Consider the following 19,902-nt stretch of genomic DNA (forward strand, 5'->3'; position numbering starts at 1 on the left):
TTGTCGTTATTTTTTAAATTAAAGAAGAAAAAAAAACAGTCAAGAGGGATGTGGGTGTGTATAATTCTTGGAATTCAGAGGTTAACCGCGGGGGGAGGGTGTAAGGTGGAAGAGGGGTGGAAATCCATCAGAATGTTCCTAGTACAAAAGTTGGCAAAACAAAGAGCACCAAAAAAAAAAAAAAATACTGAACTGTGTAACAGGAGAAATTCTCTCACAAGGAGAGTGTTCCTGAGCCAAGTTTAGGCAGAGGAAAATTTTTCCAGCACGTCAGGAATGAAACTGACGTTCCATTAGGAAGAAAAAAGGGAGGGGGCTGGAGGAAAGAGTCAGGGGGAAAGGCAGGAAAATTCAGACATTCAGAGGGAGCTTTAAATTCCAGACGGGCCTCGGGAGAGAGAGCTTGAGAAGGCCCCCCTCTGCAGGCCGACGGCAGTTTCTCTTGAGCTCCCAGCCCCATGGACATTTCCTGTTCTGCCTCTGGAAATTCAAGCCAAAAATTACAAAACATCCTTTCCCTGTGACCAAGTGCTCGGTTCGGAGACCATCCCCTCTCCACGTCGATGACCTCAGTCCTGCCCTCCCCTTCCTTCCGCGGAACCCCTCCCTGACCAGAGGCTCAGCTTCCCAAGGAGAGATGATGGATCTGTAGCAGGTGGTGTGAAAGCCGGAGAGAAAAGACCCTGGGACCAAGGTCGAAGAGGTAGGAACTGAGGGACTGGACATTCTTGTGATCATTTGACATTTATTGAGCAAAATGAGGCGATTGTCCTTTTAGTCTTGGACTGAGGACATTTTCGCTGATGGGTATGTGTCGTGGGTGGGTGGACTCGGGATAAAGTCAGGCATTTCTTTTCCCACTCTCTTTCCAAATTTAACTTTAATTCCTAGGTCCCTGGAAGCACACATTTTGTTTGAGTTCTGATGTGGAAAATGTTATGGCAGATTCTTGATTTTTTTTCTTTTCCTTCTCTCTCTCTCTCTCTTTCCTTTCTCTCTCTCTCTCTCTCTCTCTCTCTCTCTTCTTTCTCTTTCTTTCTTCCTTCCTTCCTTCCTTTTTTTTTTTTGGAGACCCTGGAATGTCAAGGAGTATTTATAAATACCTTCAGCTTTGAATAGATTTAGAGAGAAATGACTAAAATGGAAAGGCCAGAAAAAGAAATTTTCACCCTGATGAACTGGGGTCCAGCGGCTTCCCAGGACCTGGGCCATGTGTTCTGGCTTCCCAATGCCCTCTCCTCTCTCCTTCTCTCTCTCCCACCCACCATCATGGATGGGGACACTCCAGGCATGGAGATGTGGCACCAGTGCTATACATTTATGGGCAGAGTCCAAATGCTGTGTGAAACTTAGCCGTCTGTGGCAGAGCTAACTGGTCTACCCAGAATGTGGCCCTTGGCTTCCTTAGGGGCACACTCTCAGCTGCCATTGCTGAAAGGCTCACTTTGACAAGATGTCCTGACATTGGACTGACTCAGGGGACTCAGCATGGCTTCTGCACAAGAAGTACTCGAAAGTTTATGAAGCGGTCATAAATGAAGCATTTCAAATGCCCTTTCTTTGCACTCCTACGACCTGGGCTTCCCTGAACCACACACATTTCTCCTTAGCCACATGCTGCTGTGCACTGCTCTCTAACAGGCTAAATAAATGGGAGGATGAATTGAGCAAAACTAGTTATAACCTACTAGCTGTTGATCCCATGATAGCCACTAACTCTTGTTGAGTACTTGCTGTGTTGCCGGGCACCATTCTAAGGATGGTAGGTCTCATCCTCATCCCCACTTCACAGATGAGGAGATTGAGGCAGGAGACACAACTAGTAAATGGCAGAAGAGGGATCTGAACTGAGGTAGTAGCTCCAATATGGAATCCATGCCACCATGCTCTGAAACCAAGATGATCCAGGTTCCAGCATTGTCGAGCGAGGTAACGTTGGAAAGCTCAATATCCTCAGCTTCAGTTTCCTTCTCTGTGAAATGGGATAGTAATAACCTCACCTCATAGAGGGGTTGTGAAAGGTGAATTACTTGTAAAAGGTTATTTTTCTGAAGCAGGTGAACAATGCCAGCATGCTCTCCCCAGTCCTGAGAGTGTGCTATGTGCATGTGGAGGGTTCCTTGTGACCGAGAAGCCTCAGGTTGTGCAGGGCGCGGGGGTAGCAAAAGTGCCTCGGGAGGTTTGTGCCTTCTACCAAGGATATTGGGGCTCAGTTGCTGGTCAGTGCAAGGCTATAGCTGCCAGCTCACTAAACTCTAAGCTCCCTAAGGACAGGGTTTATGTTTTATATACATTTGTTCCTCTTAGAAAATGTTTCTTAAGCTGCGGTCTAAGGACATCATTGCTCTTCGGATGGGGCACAGGGTCCCCTTTGAGGAGGAGTTCAACTAGGAGCCTAGGGGTGTTACAGGAGCTGCCTCTTCCCACTTCAAACAGAGCAGCTACATCTTTACCTGACTTATATGGTCGGGTGCCCAGTTGAAAGAAAGTTTTGAAATATTTTCAACCACTGACCTGGAACAAGGAATGTTTTATCTACACTGACATGATTGGTTATGGACCACAGTTGATTTACAGAGGGATTTCTAGCTTGTCTTGTCTAGGTTTTCACCTGGCCCTCCCAGCTAACCTTCTACTGAATGGTCATCTCCTGCCCTGGGGAGGTGTGTGCTGGCCAGGCTCGGGAGGTGAGTGTTCCCATCGCCCGCAGCCCGTCCTCATGTGCAGGGACAGACAAGGGCCAGGGCCCCAGGGAGCTGAGATTACAACCTGGCCTCTCTCTGAGTCTTTTCTGAATGTGCCCTTCTCACTTCTGCTTATGTTAAGGGCTTTGTGATCAATACTCATAATGACTATTATAGATCTTCCTTAATGATAACAGCTTACTTATTGAGTCATTGTGTTGAGTACATTACACAGATTAGCTCATGCACTCCCCACAAAAGCCCTGTAGGGCAGCCTTCAGCATCATGGCCACTCTGCTGATGAGGAATCTAAAAATGCAGAGACTCTGAGCAACTTGCCCAACATCACCCAGCCAGGTAGTGGTGGTGACGGTGATTGAAGCTGTGTCCCCTGAGTCTGAGCAGAGACTTTGAGCAACTTGCCCAACATCACCCAGCCAGGTAGTGGTGGTGATGGTGCTTGAAGCTACGTCCCCTGAGTCTGAGCAGAGACTTTGAGCAACTTGCCCAACATCACCCAGCCAGGTAGTGGTGGTGACGGTGATTGAAGCTGTGTCCCCTGAGTCTGAGCAGAGACTTTGAGCAACTTGCCCAACATCACCCAGCCAGGTAGTGGTGGTGACGGTGCTTGAAGCTATGTCCCCTGAGTCTGAGCAGAGACTTTGAGCAACTTGCCCAACATCACCCAGCCAGGTAGTGGTGGTGACGGTGATTGAAGCTGTGTCCCCTGAGTCTGAGCAGAGACTTTGAGCAACTTGCCCAACATCACCCAGCCAGGTAGTGGTGGTGACGGTGCTTGAAGCTATGTCCCCTGAGTCTGAGCAGAGACTTTGAGCAACTTGCCCAACATCACCCAGCCAGGTAGTGGTGGTGACGGTGCTTGAAGCTATGTCCCCTGAGTCTGAGCAGAGACTTTGAGCAACTTGCCCAACATCACCCAGCCAGGTAGTGGTGGTGACGGTGATTGAAGCTACGTCCCCTGAGTCTGAGCAGAGACTTTGAGCAACTTGCCCAACATCACCCAGCCAGGTAGTGGTGGTGACGGTGATTGAAGCTGTGTCCCCTGAGTCTGAGCAGAGACTTTGAGCAACTTGCCCAACATCACCCAGCCAGGTAGTGGTGGTGACGGTGATTGAAGCTATGTCCCCTGAGTCTGAGCAGACTGCCTTGACTATTTTTAAGCCTTGTTTAACAGACATCAGAGGAATACTGTGAGTACAGTTCTTTCATATTTTTTTGGCAAAGGATGTCCCTGAGACTAGGCTGGGAGGAACAGTGACAGGGCCAGGACAGAATGTTCCATGGAAGGAAGAGTGGCTTTGTGAAAAAGTGGAGTCAGAATTCTTGTCCAAGCTATGTCTCTGATAAACTTGACCTCTCTTCTGAGAGCTAGCTCTGGAGCCAGACTCGCTGGATTCAAATCCTGCTCTGCCACATATTAGCTGGCTCATCTTAGGAAAATGATCAAAATAATGATATCCTGTGTAGAGGGATGATAATAACAGTACCTGTTTCACAAATATATTATATCTTAGTCACATAAAGCATTTAGAACTGAGTCTGGCACATGGTAAGCACTCAATAAATATAAATATATTATTATGTGTACAAGGGGTTGTTGGATTAACCTTAGGTAAAGTAGCTGAGTGGCAATCTAGAAATAAGACGTAACTAGTGTTTGAGATGGTAAAATAGGCACTACTAACTTGAACTGTGAGCTGGGGATAAGAGGGTGGTGCCTGGACCTCAGCCGGGAAGGACCCAGGGTCCCTGAGATCTAACTTATAACCTATGAGGAAGAGCTTAGATGTTCTGCCAGGGATTAAAGAGGTAAAACCGAAACAGCAAATCTTTAGGGTTGACCTTGCCAAATTGGATCTTTTGATTAAATGAAGTATAATTTAGTTATCTTTTATAGTTATGGAAATTAGTCCCTACTGTTAGACCTATTGTTACTTCCAAAAAAAAAAGGTTGTTTTTCTCAATGACTAAATGACATTGGCTGAACCACTTTTATTTTCGGAAGAATGACTTTAGAATTTCAACCTGCGATATCAAAGTTAAGAGCTAAATATAGCTGATTAGAAGAACACAATAAGAAAAACATGACTTACAAAAGAATTCTATGGCTTTTTCAAAGAACAAAATGGTGAGTGCAGCTTAAGTCCAGATTTTGAAAGTAGTGAGCATCAGGTGGCCAGCCTTTCCTGGAAGTAAGAGTAGGCAAGAAATAAATTAATAACTGACATATACTGAGCACTCACTATGAGCTAAGGGCTTCACATGCATTATCGCACTTATTTAATCCTCATGACCAACTGTAAGGAGAGAGCTAGCATTCCCCAGTTTGTGAATGGTGATAGAAAGGTTTACAGAAGGAAATAACATGCACGAAAGCACACAGCTACCAGCTGTGTGCTCAGCAGCACTTCCCAAGTGCTAGGGTCGGGTTTCTAACTCAGGACTGTAGGGTTTGGGAATGGGTGCTTAAATCCTACATTGCGGGGATAGTAAATAGAGTCCTCCCTGCCGCAAGTCACTCCCATTTGTTTGAAGAGTGCTGTATTTGGAAGTGGATGGGAGGAGCCGTGACTCTTATAGCACAAGGTCTGAGTGCAACACCCTTATTCGCTTTTTGGAGAGCAGGGGTCAGAAACGTAAAGGGGCATGTGACAGGGGCACAGGACAGGGGACGCAGCTGCATCTATGCAAACAAACTGTCAGGCTCGGCCAGACCAGGTGTGGGTGAACCTGCAAAGCAGGTTGTCTTTCCTGGGGCACTTCCAGAGGCTCCTCTGTCTCCAGGGCTCCTCTCTCCTTTTCTTTTCTTTTCTTTCTTTATTGTTTCCTTATTATTGAATTTATTGGGGTGACACTGATTAATAAAATTATACAGAGTTCAGGTGCACAGTTCCACAACACGTCATCTGTACATTGTGTTGTGTGCTCGCCACCCCAAGTCAGGTCCCCTTCCATCACCAGACCTCCCTCACTCCCCTCCCGCAGCAGCCATCACACTGGCATCCATGTCCATGCGTCTTCTCTCTTTTCTGCTCAATCCCTCCACCCTCCCAGCCTCCCCTGATAGAGAGCTGTCAGCCTGCTCTCTCTCTATGAGTCTGTCCTATTTTACGTGTTAGTTCATTTTCTTCATTGAATTCACATATCAGAGAAATCATAAGGTACTTGTCTTTCTCTGACTGGCTTATTCCACTTAGCACAGTGCTCTCTGGGTCCACTCGTGCTGTCGCATAGGGTAAGATTTCCTTCTTTTTTACAACTGAGTAGCATTTCGTTGTGTAAATATACCATAGCTTTTTAATCTACTCACCTAATGATGGACACTTGGACTGCTTCTAAATCTTGGCTACTGTAAATAATGCTGCAATGAACATAAGGTTGCATATATTTTTCAAATTAGTACTTTGGGTTTCTTTAGATGAATTGCCAGAAGTGGGATCACTGGGTCATAAGACAGTTCCTTTTTAAACTTTTTAATTAACTCTATACTGCTTTCCACAATGGCTGCCTCTCTCCTCTTCCGAAGAGGTCTGGTCACTCTCTAACAACAGTGAGAAGGTCCCAGCCCTGCTCTGCCCATAATCCCCCAGGATCTGATACCTAAATTAATCATATGTGTTGTTCATCAAAGCCTCCGCTGACCAGTGCTTGACTTGTAGCAAACTATTGGACAGAGATTCATGAATGAATTGATATGCAGGTATAGCTCCTTCAGATTTCACTGTGACGGTGAAGAGGAGGAGCATTATGGAATAAGGCAACCCCTAGGTACCCCTAGCCACATACCACAGCTGATATCCTCTCCAAAGCGGGCAAGAAAAACTCCTTTCTGAGAGTCTAAAGCCCAGATGGAAAGCTTTCCATGTGTTATTTGATAGACAAGCTGCTTCTCTGAAATTTCAAAACAGAGAGCGCCGACTTAACCGGGACAGCTCCAGGCAGGCAGCAGTTGAAGTAGGAGATATCCTTCCTCTGTGTGTACAGCGCTGTCTTTGTCCCTTTTCCTCCTAGTGGCCTTTATCCACTCGCCTTCTCAGCCTCTCTCATCTAGAATCCCCTTCCTTCCTCACCTGTAGTACAGCCTCTAGGCCTTTAGTTCACTGAACAACCGTCAAGCCCTCATCTCCAAGTCTGGGTGTGTTCACACCAGGACTCAACCAGCACTCCTGTGGGGCCTGTCAGGAGATATGGAGGGTCCTAGTTTAATGACTAGGGGCTGGAGTTAGGAGAAGGGAGGAAATCTGTTGTATATTCCAGGCCACCCAAATAGATGAGGTTGGGAGTAGAGGGTTAGTACCTTTTGCACTTTCATCCCTGGAGCAGTAGTAGGGATATTCCGTTCCTTAGACTCATGCTCTATTTTCAAAATGAGGTTTGAAGAGACGGAAGCCGACAGTACTTGGAAAAGCAGACACAATACGGAACAAAATGTCCCAAGGCAGCGGGAGAAGGCTAGTATGTTCGTTGTTCCATGTGAAGCTTTCTTGGACCCTTAGAACTTTCCATAGTTTGACTTTCTGGCTAATCATTACCATCTGCGTGGCTGCTGGCAGCCGCCCCTCTGCTGGGCCTGCTAGTAGAGCTACCAGGCCAGCCCGAGGGCTGCGCCAGCTGCCGCCAGCTGCCGAGGCCCCCTCAAGTCTCCTTCAGGAACAAGCAGGCGTGCCCACGGACTGCGGACCCGGCTGGTGGTGAGTGGCTGGCCCTCGTGTCTGTCTCCTTGCCTCTTGCAGCTGGTTGAGCAGAGCCTGGGCCGCTTTCCCAGTCTCAGGTTTCCTCCGCCAGCGTGCCTGTGATACGTCCGCGTATGTGAGTGAGCAGAGCCTGCGCCTTTCCCTGGAGTGGCTCAGTAACCAACGTGCACTGCACAGCCTTGCACAGATGCAGAGATGCGTCATGGAAAAAAGAGGTCTGCATATACTTTAGTAAATAAACAGCTGTCAGGGCTCTAGGCACGTATCAGCCGTAGCCTGGTAAGGCTTTTAGTTTGCTTCTAGAATTATGTGCATCAGGACTAAAAGTGATCTCAGAGACTTTCTCGTCTAAACCCTTCGTTTTACAGATGATGAGAATGAGGCCTAGAGAAGTAATGACTTCTCCAAGGTCACAGGACGAGGCTCCGGGGGCCCCTCTATGTCACAAAACCTATCTGTTATGTGGATGGTCTTGAAAAGCAATTAAAACTACCTGGGGCCCTGGCCGGTTGGCTCAGTGGTAGAGCGTCGGCCTGGCGTGTAGAAGTCCCGGGTTCGATTCCCAGCCAGGGCACACAGGAGAAGCGCCCATCTGCTTCTCCACTCCTCCCCCTCTCCTTCCTCTCTGTCTCTCTCTTCCCCTCCCGCAGCTGAGGCTCCATTGGAGCAAAGATGGCCCGGGCGCTGGGGATGGCTCCTTGGCCTCTGCCCCAGGCGCTAGAGTGGCTCTGGTCGCAACAGAGCGACGCCCCGGAGGGGCAGAGCATCGCCCCCTGGTGGGCGTGCAGGGTGGATCCTGGTCCGGCGCATGCAGGAGTCTGTCTGACTGTCTCTCCCCGTTTCCAGCTTCAGAAAAATACAGGAAAAAAAAAAAAACAAAAAACTACTTGGGTGTTCGCCTGACCTGTGGTGGTGCAGTGGGTAGGGCGTCGACCTGGAACGCTTAGGTCGCAGGTGTGGGGCCCTGGGCTTGCCGAGTCAACGCACCTACGGAGTTGATGTTTCCTGCTCCTCCCCACTTCTCTCTCTCTCTCTCTCTCTCTCTCTCTCTCTCTCCTCTCTCTAAAATGAATAAATAAAATCTTTTTTAAAGGATTAAAAAAAAAACTACTTGTGTGCTGGATATTTCCATTTACCCTTGTAAACCTACTCTCCACTCTTCTCTGTGTCCAGGAAGCTGATCTGAACGGCTCTCTCACATTTGATATTCCGTTAGGTTCAGCCAGCAGAGGCCGCTGTAGGAAATCAGAGGGAGAGAAGAGAGTGATCCAAAAGTATAATATTTATTCCCCTTGCTCTTTTCCTGCTGGGTTGTCATGGGCTGGTTGTGTCCTCTGACTGAAGACACAACTCGTGTCAGACAGCCTCTCCACACGGCTCTGTCCCTCTGACTCTTCAGGCCTGGGTTAGAAGCAGTCTCTCCCAGTAGACAGCCCTGGGAAACTGCTATTTCTCGAGGTCTCTCACATTCTACTCAGACCTTTGTAAACAGTCTCTTTATTAAACTCTCATGTTGGAGAGTGTTACCTGCTGGGATCCTGACCGACCCATGTGGCTTTGTTTACTAGAGAAAGAAAAACCTATAGTCACTACTCTTACTGCCATTCTTGGCTTGATAGTTTCTCAGATTTTCCTCTTTTTTTTTTTTTTTTTTTTTTTTTTTTTTTTTTTGATGACTTTGAATGTTTTGAGGACTGCTAATCCAGTATTTTGTAGAATGTCTCTCAATTGGGATTTGTTTTATATTTTTCTCATGATTACACTGGGGTTGTGCATTCTTGGGAATGTCACAGAAATAAAAGTGGCATTTCATTGCATCATCATATCATGGGTAGGCACTATTAGCGTGACTTATCACTGTTGGTGTTCGCCTTGGTTACCTGGCCGGAGCCGTGTTCGCTGGGTTTCTCTGCCATGAGATCACTGTGTTTTCCTGTCCATCCAGGCGTCCTCTTCCTCTTTGGAAGGAAGTTACTGCGCTCAGCTCAGGCTAATGGAGTGGGGCGTTAAGCATTGCCTCATTAATGGTGGAGTATCTATATAAATTATTTGGAATTCTTTTTCATGAGATATTTGTCTCTTCTTTTTATTTATTTATTTGTTAAATCATTTATACCAGTAGAGATTTGTGTGTATTTATTTTATACTTAAGGTTATAGTTCAATACTAATTTATTAATTTTATTGCTTAATTTTTCCCAGCTTTGGCCATTGGGAACTCTTTCAATTGACTTCTGTGTCCCTTTGTTATACCCCATTAATATGAGTTATGATGTTGTTTCTGTTCGTTGGTTTTGTGTTTTGTGTTTTTGTTTTTTTTAGTACTTCTTTACTTTTTGACACTGTAAGATGCTCAGGGCTCATCTTGTATGTTTCCTGCCCTGTCCTAGATGCAGCTATTTCTCCAAGTAGCCTTGACTCCTTTTATTAGAGAATAGTATTGAAACCAAGATCTGGGTGCTAGGTATGCTTGTTGCTACTGAGGTGTTGATGATGTGACTAGTCCTTCACAGTTAATAGAGCAAGAAGAGATATGTGTATATATTAACTTGTGTATATACACACATTTATCACTATGTCTACATGTAACCATCTGACTCTATATTAAGCAAAACTTGAACTGGTATGGACGTCTCCAACTCTAACCCACTACCATATGGGTCTTTCTAGACCTCCCTTTGCTTATCTATAGAACCCATTCCAACAGTGAGAAATCTGGCTCCCACCATCTGCCATCCATTTACTTCACTGTTCAATTGCAATATACATGTATAGTGGTATTAGAATTGTTAACAGATATGCCCATGGGAAACAACTTGATCAGAGAGACTACAGTGCTTCTGTACAGTTTCTTTTGTCTTTAGTCTGATAGATGCCACTCATTTCCAAAGTTAGTCAGGTCAGCACCTTTTCCTCTCCAGACCCTTTAGTGGAGTTGTCTCAAACATTTGTAATACCATTAGAGTGTTTTATTACAGTGGGGATTCCATCTTAGAATCCCCCAATGTCCTAAATGATTTCTCTTTAATTTTCACATATTAAGTTCACTTTTTTTGAGAGAGAGAGACAAGAAAAAAAAGAGAAAGAGAAAGAGGGACAGGCACGGAGAGACAGAAAAGCATGGGAAGGTTCAGATACTCCAGTACTTTCAGCCTTTTGTGCATTTTCACCAATGAAATAAGTTGGTTTTGCATCTCATTTGCATAATAAAACAACTTTCTTTGACTTGTTTGTTTTTCTGATGTTCTTATTTAATAAAAAAAAAAGTCAAATGCTTCCATTTTTTTATTGCTTCATATTCATTTTGAAATATCCCGATTTTTGTGAGCAGTATAGTTGTGCATTGATTACATCTTGTACGTGCTTTGACTAGAGATTGGACCAGTGGCCTCAGGCCCAAGTCAAGCTAGCAGCCCCTTGCTCAAGCCAGCAACCTCGGGTTTAGAATCGGCAACCTCAGCATTCTGGGTTGATGCTGTATCCACTATGCCACCATCTGTCAGGCTAGGTTCACTCTCTGTGCTGTAAAGTTCTATGGGTTTTGACAAATATGTAGTGTCATTTTTCCCACCATTAAGGTATCATATAGAATAGTGTCATACCCTAAAAATAACCCTGTGCTTCATATATCAAGGCTTATGGAGGAATAATACCTGGTGGAGAAAAAGAGCGAGAGCAAGATTGGACTAGAGAGCCTTCACACTGAGGTACAGGCCAGACTAATGCAGAGCTCCAAAGCAAAGACTGCCCATCAGAAGGGTCCCATATTAGACAGAAATGGTCAGGCCTTTATACTACCACCTTGCTCAGCCATTGGCCACGGACTGCCAGCGATCAATGTCAGCTCAAAAGCAGAGGCAGACCCTGAACAGCTGGAGATTATCAGCTAACCACATTCCTTAAAGCTGGGTTGTTAAATCTTTTCTCGGAGAGGAATCTGAAGGCTGCAACTCTGTGTCTGCCAGAAATATCTGTGACAATCCCGAGCAGAGATTGGCTGACCATTGGTCAGGAACCCTGAGTAAAGAATTCCTACATCAGGTGGGAATTGAGTCAGATGATCTCATTGGCCGCTTTCAGCTCTTGGGCCCTATGACTGTCCTTCAGTCTGGTTTGATCCAGGCAACCAGCTGTTCCCTTTCTCATATTCATTCCATCTTGTCCCTGCTTTCCTTCATCCGCTGACCATGTTGTGCCCTGCTCTGTCCTACAAGTAGGATCAGAGCTCCCCGTTTCTTTCAGGGACTAGTCATGGTGGTGCCCGGGAGGCAAAAGATGGTGTCTACGGCTCCCACTTCTGCTGCTCACATCTTTTTAGACCCCCAGATGCTCAAGGAAATGGTTACAGAATAGTACCACAGAAGCTTTGAGTTGAAAGTTGAAAAACTCGAAGCTAAGATTATACAAACCAAATCCTCATTGGTTGTGCCCCTCTCTGGAACAACGAAAAAGCGAAACAACAGCACTCCCTACTGACCCATGCTTGTATCACCCCTAGGGAAGTATGATAGTTTTATTTTCTTCCGTCCTGCCTCCCACGCCCATGGGCGCCCTGGGATTTTCATCTGCAGGTGCAGTCATGCCAGTGCAATCCAGCCTTTCTCTGCAGGAACGTGGCAAACATTCAGACTTCCTGAAGAACACGTGGCTCTGAGGTTCTCATCTACCTGTGCTTCCTCCTTCTTTTGTTCAGCCTGCGGAAGGGTAAAAGCTTCTTTTATTCCTGTACCTTGGCAGCTCCATCTAGCTCACAAATGTCCTAAGATAAATAGTGAAGGTCTTCACATGACCTCTTAACTTCACATGACCCTCTTAACTTCTAAGCCTAAGGAAATGTTTATATTTACTTTGCCTCTCTTTAGAGATTTCCTTTGAATATTTGCTCTGCTTTCTTTGGAGCCTACCCCAGTGGTCCCCAACCTTTTTTGGGCCATGAACCAGTTTAATGTCAGAAAATATTTTCACGGACCGGCCTTTAGGGTGGGACGAATAAATGTATCACGTGACCGAGACAAGCGTCAAGAGTGAGTCTTAGACAGATGTAACAGAGGGAATCTGGTCATTTTTAAAAAATAAAACATCGTTCAGACTTAAATATAAATAAAATGGAAATAATGTAAGTTATTTATTCTTTCTCTGCGGACCGGTACCAAATGGCCCACGGACCGGTACCGGTCTGCAACCCGGGGGTTGGGGACCACTGGCCTACCCAGACTCCACAGGACCTGTTTGCTTTGCTCAGCCAGAGAACAGTAGTATTCTTTTTTATATTCATGCTTTTTAAAAAAATGAACCAGGCATACTGATTTTAATTTCAAAGATTCACAAATGAAAGCACTGCTTCGAACCCACACCCTCAGGACTCTCGCCAGCCTTCTGGTTCCCCTGTCTGCTTTTGTCATTGCTCAGTGAAATGGCTGCAGCTGGCACCTGCCAGGTCAGAGAGTGGAAATAAAGTATTGGTGGATGAACTCTCTGTACCCCCAACTTCCCCCCAAGACCAGACAGAGGAGTTGGAATCCATATTTAAACACCCCAAGGTTGCTCTGGGTCACTCCTCTGGAGTTGCCTGAGACCCCAAAAAAGTACTAAGAGTTAATATTCCAAGATGACACTTGCGGTTATTGAGTCCAGGATGTTTAAATTACAGGGAGGTTCTGTCTCTGAAAATAAGTCCAGGGCAGAAAAAGAGCCTGCTTTTAAAATAAAATCAATAAAAAGCACACAAAGGGTATACTGTCCCTGAACCATTATGTAGGAATAAAAATGACAGGCGAATGAAATGAAAAAGGAAAGAAGTTTTCTAAGTGCTTGCATTCCAATCCCTGAGAATACAGATGGAAATTGTGAACTTGGCAGCTGTTTCCACAGTGGAACAGCAGGTCACAGGTCAGAAGCACAGACTCTCTTCTGGAAACTGCCAACTTATTAGAGGTGACAGTTACATCACCTTGAAACAGGAACAAAGGCCTTTTTTTTCCCTTTTGCCAGAATTCAGTTTTGCTGGCACAAAGTGTTAGAGAACAGTCACACACAGAGTGGCTGGTGGAATTATAGAGGGATTTTTGAGAATTAGCCTCAGGCAAAGGGCATTTGGCTGGACATTTGCACTGAAAACCTACCTTGTAAGTAATCATGTGACTTTCACCTGACTTAATTTTCTTCAAGGCTAGAGGAAAGGTCCTGGCGTGGGTTGTTGGCATGTATATATACCCTTCAGAGTAAACTGAGAATAAATTCAAAGACAAATTACCAAAAGGAATTTCTTTGACTCTGAATATAACTGGGATGGTTTTTAAAGTAATTTGTAAGATTTTTCTAATCAAAATAACAGGTATGTAATTTTGTATTTGGGTTAAGTGTGAATGAAGGAAATAAGGGTGGAAGAAAGAACAAAGGATTGGGTGGGGGTGGGGAAATCTGAGTCTTGGTTCCGGCTTTGGTAGGTTCTGTAGCCTATCCCATGGCCTTGGTTCATGTATATAAATATAAGAAGGTAGAACTAGATAGCCTTGAAGGGCCTTCCCAGCTCTGTTGTAGGAATCAGTCTCTTAGTTTTGATTTTTTTTCCCCTTATGTTTAAACAGTGTCCAAACAATGATGTGAGGTAGAGTTAGGGTCTAGGTTTGCAAGAGAGTCATCTTGACACTGGTAGTGGGCCTCAGTCAACACTCACTTCATCCAACATTTTTTTTTGCAAAGATTAATTCAAATTGAGACAGTCGCAAAGGTGGTACGTGAATTTGTTAAATGAATGAATGAATGAATCATTCAGGACAGCATTAAGGGAGAAGAGAATAAAAACATTCAGTTAGAGGAAGTTTATTTGGAATAGGGCATAATTTTGCTTAGCAATGAAGGCTGGGGGGGGGGGGTGTATGAACAGGTTCAGCCAGAGCTAAACTTCAGGAAGTACAGACATACTTTGGCTATAATGCGGGTTCAATTCCAAGCCACCACAATAAAGCAAGTATCACAATAAAGCAAATCATAGATTTTTTGGTTACTTGATGCACATAAAAGTTATGCTTACACTATACTATAGTCTAATAAGTGTGAAATAGCATTATCTCTAAAAAAAAATGTCCATGCCTTGATTTAAAAATATTTTATTGCTAAAAAAACGCTAACCATCATCCAAACTTTCAACAAGTTATAATCTTTTTGCTGGTGGGGAGAGTCTGGCCTCAATGTTAATGGCTGGTGACTGATCAGGGTGGTGGTTGCTGAGGCCTGGGGTGGCCATAGAATTTCTTAAAATGAGAGAACAGTGAAATTTGCTGCATCAATTGACTCTTCCTTTCACGGACTATTTCTCCATAACATGTGATGCTGTTTGATAGCATTTTACTCACAGTAAAATCTCATTCAACCCTCTCAAACCCTGCCATTGCTTTATCAACAGGTTTATATAATATTCTAAATTCTTTGTTGTCATTTCAACAATCGTCATAGCATTTTCACCAAGATTAGATCCTATCTCAAGAAACCACTTTTTTTTTTTTTTTTTTAACTCATCCATTAAAGAATCCATGGGAGAAGCCACTCCCATCCATTAAAGCTTTAGCACAAGATTGAAGCAGTTCAGTCCCATCTTCAGGCTTTACTTATAATTCTAGATCTCTTGCTGTTTACACCACATCTGCAGTTGCTTCCTCCGCTGCAGTCTCGAACCCCTCCAAGTAGTCCATGAGGATGAGAATCAACTTCTTTCAAACTCCTGCTAATGTTAATATTTTGATCTCTTCCCATGAGTCACAAATTTTCTTAATGGTTCATGGTGGCCCCAAAACAATTATAATCACTGATCGCAGATCGCCATAACGAATGTAATCAAAATTAAAAACTTTGAACTAGTGTGATAATCACCAAAATGTGACACAGAGCCATCAAGTAAGAAAACGCTGTTGGGAAAATGGCGCCGATTGACTTATGCCGCTCACGTTGTCGCAGGCCTCCAATTTGTAGAAATGTAATATCTGCAAAGTACAGTAAAACAAAGTATACTAGGGTTAGGGCTAATTTATAGCCCTCTTTATCTGTAGAGTAGGATGGTGTGATTGCTGGCAGGCCGTTCAGCAATACAGTTCTTCCAGCTACAGGCAGTTTGATTAGAAAATAATGGGAATCTTTTTTTTCCCAATTAAAGGACCGGAACATTGATTAGGATTTGCATTGTCTGAGTCTCACAGAAACCCAAATTCTTCGTGGCTAACCAGCGTGTTATTCTTTTCTGTGTTCCCTGACGTTAAAGAGATCTATCTGTAGGTAGGCAGCGTGTTATTCTCTTCTGTGTTCCCTGACGGTAAAGAGATCTATCTGTAGGTAGGCAGCGTGTTATTCTCTTCTGTGTTCCCTGACGGTAAAGAGATCTATCTGTAGGTAGGCAGCGTGTTATTCTCTTCTGTGTTCCCTGACGGTAAAGAGATCTATCTATAGGTAGGCAGTGTGTTATTCTTTTCTGTGTTCCCTGACGGTAAAGAGATCTATCTGTAGGTAGGCAGCGTGTTATTCTCTTCTGTGTTCCCTGACGGTAAAGAGATCTATCTGTAGGTAGGCAGCGTGTTATTCTTTTCTGTTTTCCCTGACGGTAAAGAGATCTATCTGTAGGTAGGCAGTCCAGGCAGGCTCAGAGGCTCCTCCAAAGCTCAGGATTCAGCATGGCTGCACTCACCCCCTGTCTTTGTCCATTTCAGCTGCTATAACAAAATACCACAAACTGGGTAGCTTATAAAAAACAGAAATTTAATCCTCTCAGTGTTGAAGCCTGGAATGCCAACACCAGGGCCGCAGCATGGTTGCATTCTGGTGAAGGCGTTTTCCTGGCTCACAGCCAGGGCCTTCTGTGTCCTCACTTGGTGGAAGGGGCAAGGGATCTCATCTCTCTGGACTGTCTTTTATAAGGGCACTGAGCCCATTCATGAGTGCTCCACCCTCACAATTTAAGCATCTCTCAAAGGCCCCACTCCTAATATCACCACCTGTCGGGGTTAGGATTTTGACATATGAAACCTGGGGGGACACCAACATTCAGACTCTAGTGCCTCCTCACTACTGTTATGGATACTTCCTGGAAGTGGAACTTAACACCTCTGTTCATATACCATCGACGAAAACTTAAAAAAATAATCCCTATGGACCCCCCTAAAAGAAATGAACAAGTTTATATTAAATTTTATATGGAGCCTGACCAGGCAGTGGTGCAGTGGATAGAGCGTCGGACTGGGATGCAGAGGACCCAGGTTCGAGACCCTGAGGTCGCCAGCTTGAGCGCGGGCTCATCTGATTTGAGCAAAGCTCACCAGCTTGGACCCAAGGTCACTGGCCTGAGCAAGGGGTTACTCAGTCTGCTGAATGTTCAAGGTCAAGGCACATATGAGAAAGCAATCAATGAACAACTAAGGTGTTGCAATGCGCAACGAAAAACTAATGATTGATGCTTCTCATCTCTCCATTCCTGTCTGTCTATCCCTCTCTCTGTCTCTGTACAAAATAAATAAATAAATTAATTAATTAATTAATTTTATATGGAAAGGCAAAGGACTTAGAATAGAAAAAATGATGTTTTAAAAAAGGAGAACAATGTTGGATCACTCACACTACCTGATTTCAGGACTAATATGTGGTTCTTCAGTAGTAAATCCAATTTTATCCTTCAGCTTATAAATTTGACTCTTAAACAATTTCCAAAAAAGGAAAGATGGTACAACTAGAAATAAACATGTAATTTGCCAAAATGGCTGCTTTGAAGGGGGTAATACTCATTTACCATGATTACTGGGGAACGGGGAGGGAACCCATGCTGAACATCAACAGTAACTTTGTCATCAAAACAGAACAAGTTTTAAATACTGGACACACCACTTACCTCTCTAAACTTTAGTTTCTTCATCTTAAAAGGGAGTGCAGAGTATAAAAATTATGTTATATAATTTATGGTATAGCTGGGGATCTAGCCTACCTGACTGACTGAGCTCTGTCCTTTTCTAGCTGTGTGGCCTTGATCATGGTTAACCGTTTTATGCTTCTCTTCACTCATCTGTAAACTGAGGATACTAAAAATGCCAACTCAAAAAGTTGTGACAAACATTAAGTGAGTTAACAAATCTAAAGCACTTAGAACAGAGTCTGGTACAGGAAAACTGCTCCACAAGTATCCCTTGCCGTTACCATCATTTCCTGTACGAACACTCACTCTGATTGCTTTTGCCAGCGCCACGCAGAGTTCCCGGCTTCCCAAACGTGTTAGTTCCCACCTTCCTATAGAGCATGAGTAGCATTCTGGTGGAAGGTTTGACATGGTACGGAGAGAGAGTCAGACAGACTCCCGCATGTGCCCGACTGGGATCCACCCAGCACGCCCACCAGGGGCGATGCTCTGCCCACCAGGGGGCGATGCTCTGCCCATCCTGGGCCTCGCCATGTTGCGACCAGAGCCACTCTAGCGCCTGGGGCAGAGGCTACAGAGCCATCCCCAGCGCCCGGGCCATTTTTGCTCCAATGGAGCCTTGGTTGCGGGAGGGGAAGAGAGAGACAGAGAGGAAAGCGCGGCGGAGGGGTGGAGAAGCAAATGGGCGCTTCTCCTGTGTGCCCTGGCCGGGAATCGAACCCGGGTCCTCCGCACGCTAGGCCGACGCTCTACCGCTGAGCCAACCGGCCAGGGCTTCTTAACTATATTTTCAAAGTTTAAAAAATGCCTTCCTGGCAGAATTATAATGCAGAGAAAGAAACCTTAACACTGCATATGGAGCACTAACCCCTCCTAGACTTCACCGCAGGCCATGTATTGCCTTCCACCCCAGCTGGGCTGGCCGCTGGCCATCACGTTCAGCGGCCCACTGCCCCAGGGACTGAAAACCGTGGGCTGCCTCCTTCCTCTCTTCTTCACTTTCTGCTCCTTCTTTGGTCACATTAGGCAGAAACTACAGGAACACCATACGATAGTCAGGTTTTATTCTCCCGTTCCATTTCAAATGCAATACCAAGTGTCCCCAGCTATTATTCCCTGCTTAAGGAGAACTCCTCAGCCGTGTGAATGGTTCTGACCCCCGAGCTGGCTTTACTTGCTCAGTCAATAGGTGAGATGACAGCAGGGTCATCCCACTTAAAGCTGGCCTCTGACTGCGGGACTTCAGAACCACACAAAGGAGAGGAGGGGTTTCCATGTCTTTAATAGTTTTCCACAGAGGACTTATGACTGCATGGTAACAATTCTGCATCTTCATTAGGTATGCTAAGGCTTTTATTTATTTTTATTGAACATAAAAAAAGCAAGAAGAATTTTAAATCAACAGACATTAAACAGAAGATCTGCAGATATCTTGCAGTCGATTCCTTTGTTGGAGATCTGTAAGCAGTCTTTGGGATGGAGTAACAGATCTTGGCTCTGCTTCCATGAGAAAGACAAATCATTCTGTATCGGGGACTCTCGGGTCTATCCTAGGCATTTTTCCTGAAAAGCCCTCATAAGTTTACTTCCCAAAGACAAGACTTCTATGTCACTATCTTTACGTCCCTGGGTCTGAAGCCCCACCTGCCCATGCCTCCGCAGTAGCAGGGCAACAAGTTAGTAAAAAAAAAAAAAAAGCATCTCTGCAGAGATGTATTTGGCTCCCACATTGACAACCTTTCACATTATTATTATTATTATTTTTTGTATTTTTCTGAAGCTAGAAACGGGAGAGACAGTCAGACAGACTCCCGCATGCACTCGACCGGGATCCACTCGGCACGCCCACCAGGGGCGAAGCTCTGCCCACCAGGGGGCGGGCGTCGCTCTGCTGCAACCAGAGCCACTCTAGCGCTTGGGGCAGAGGCCAAGGAGCCATCCCCAGCGCCCGGGCCATCTTTGCTCCAATGGAGCCTTGGCTGCGGGAGGGGAAGAGAGAGACAGAGAGGAAGGAGGGGGGAGAAGCAAATGGGCGCTTCTCCTATGTGCCCTGGCCAGGAATCGAACCTGGGTCCCCCGTGAGCCAACCGGCCAGGGCCCCTTTCACATTATTTTACAGACTCCTTTTCCCCCTCTTTATCTCAGCTTCTCTGCACCACAGTAGAGTGTAGGTTTCATTTTCTTCCTTTTCTTTCAAACCAGTTTAGTGGCACCACCCGGTGCCTTTCTGCACTCATAGTAATAACACTCTTCCCAACAGCCCACCTGTCCACCCAGTAGAAAGACAGCCTTCCCAGCCTCACACTCCTTTCTTGTTACTCCCTCTCCCATTTTCCCTTGGAATGACCCACTGAGAAGAAACATCTTTCTCACTAGGACAGGCTGAATATTCCTTTGGCCAGGGTCACAGCTTTGACAGGGTCATGCGATATCATTGGTTCTTCAATCACATTGCCAAAGTATTTCTGATAGAATGTGTAAAGAATTTGAACTTTAAAAAAGTATCTGCCAAGAGTCAACTTTTCTTCAGCTATTTGAAATCCTTCCCCGAAGACCTCAATTCAGTTTCAATACACTTTCACAAATTAATGTTTATTTTCCCACCAAGTAATCTG

At 45.1% G+C, this 19,902-nt stretch overlaps 1 protein-coding gene across 2 annotated transcripts in view; it reads left to right on the plus strand.

The window, feature by feature from the left end:
• Nucleotides 1–505: 505 nt before the first annotated feature.
• TACC1 (transforming acidic coiled-coil containing protein 1) overlaps nt 506–19,902 on the plus strand; it is a 106,773-nt gene continuing 87,376 nt past the window's right edge. Inside the window, exon 1 of one of the 2 annotated variants that reach the window (XM_066236875.1) lies at nt 506–703. The gene's annotated coding sequence lies outside the window, so the exon portion shown is untranslated. The remainder of the gene's footprint in view (nt 704–19,902) is intronic. The other variant, XM_066236883.1, reaches the window with a different exon arrangement.

Source organism: Saccopteryx bilineata, chromosome 6, assembly GCF_036850765.1.
Source record: "Saccopteryx bilineata isolate mSacBil1 chromosome 6, mSacBil1_pri_phased_curated, whole genome shotgun sequence".
NCBI lineage: Eukaryota > Metazoa > Chordata > Mammalia > Chiroptera > Emballonuridae > Saccopteryx > Saccopteryx bilineata.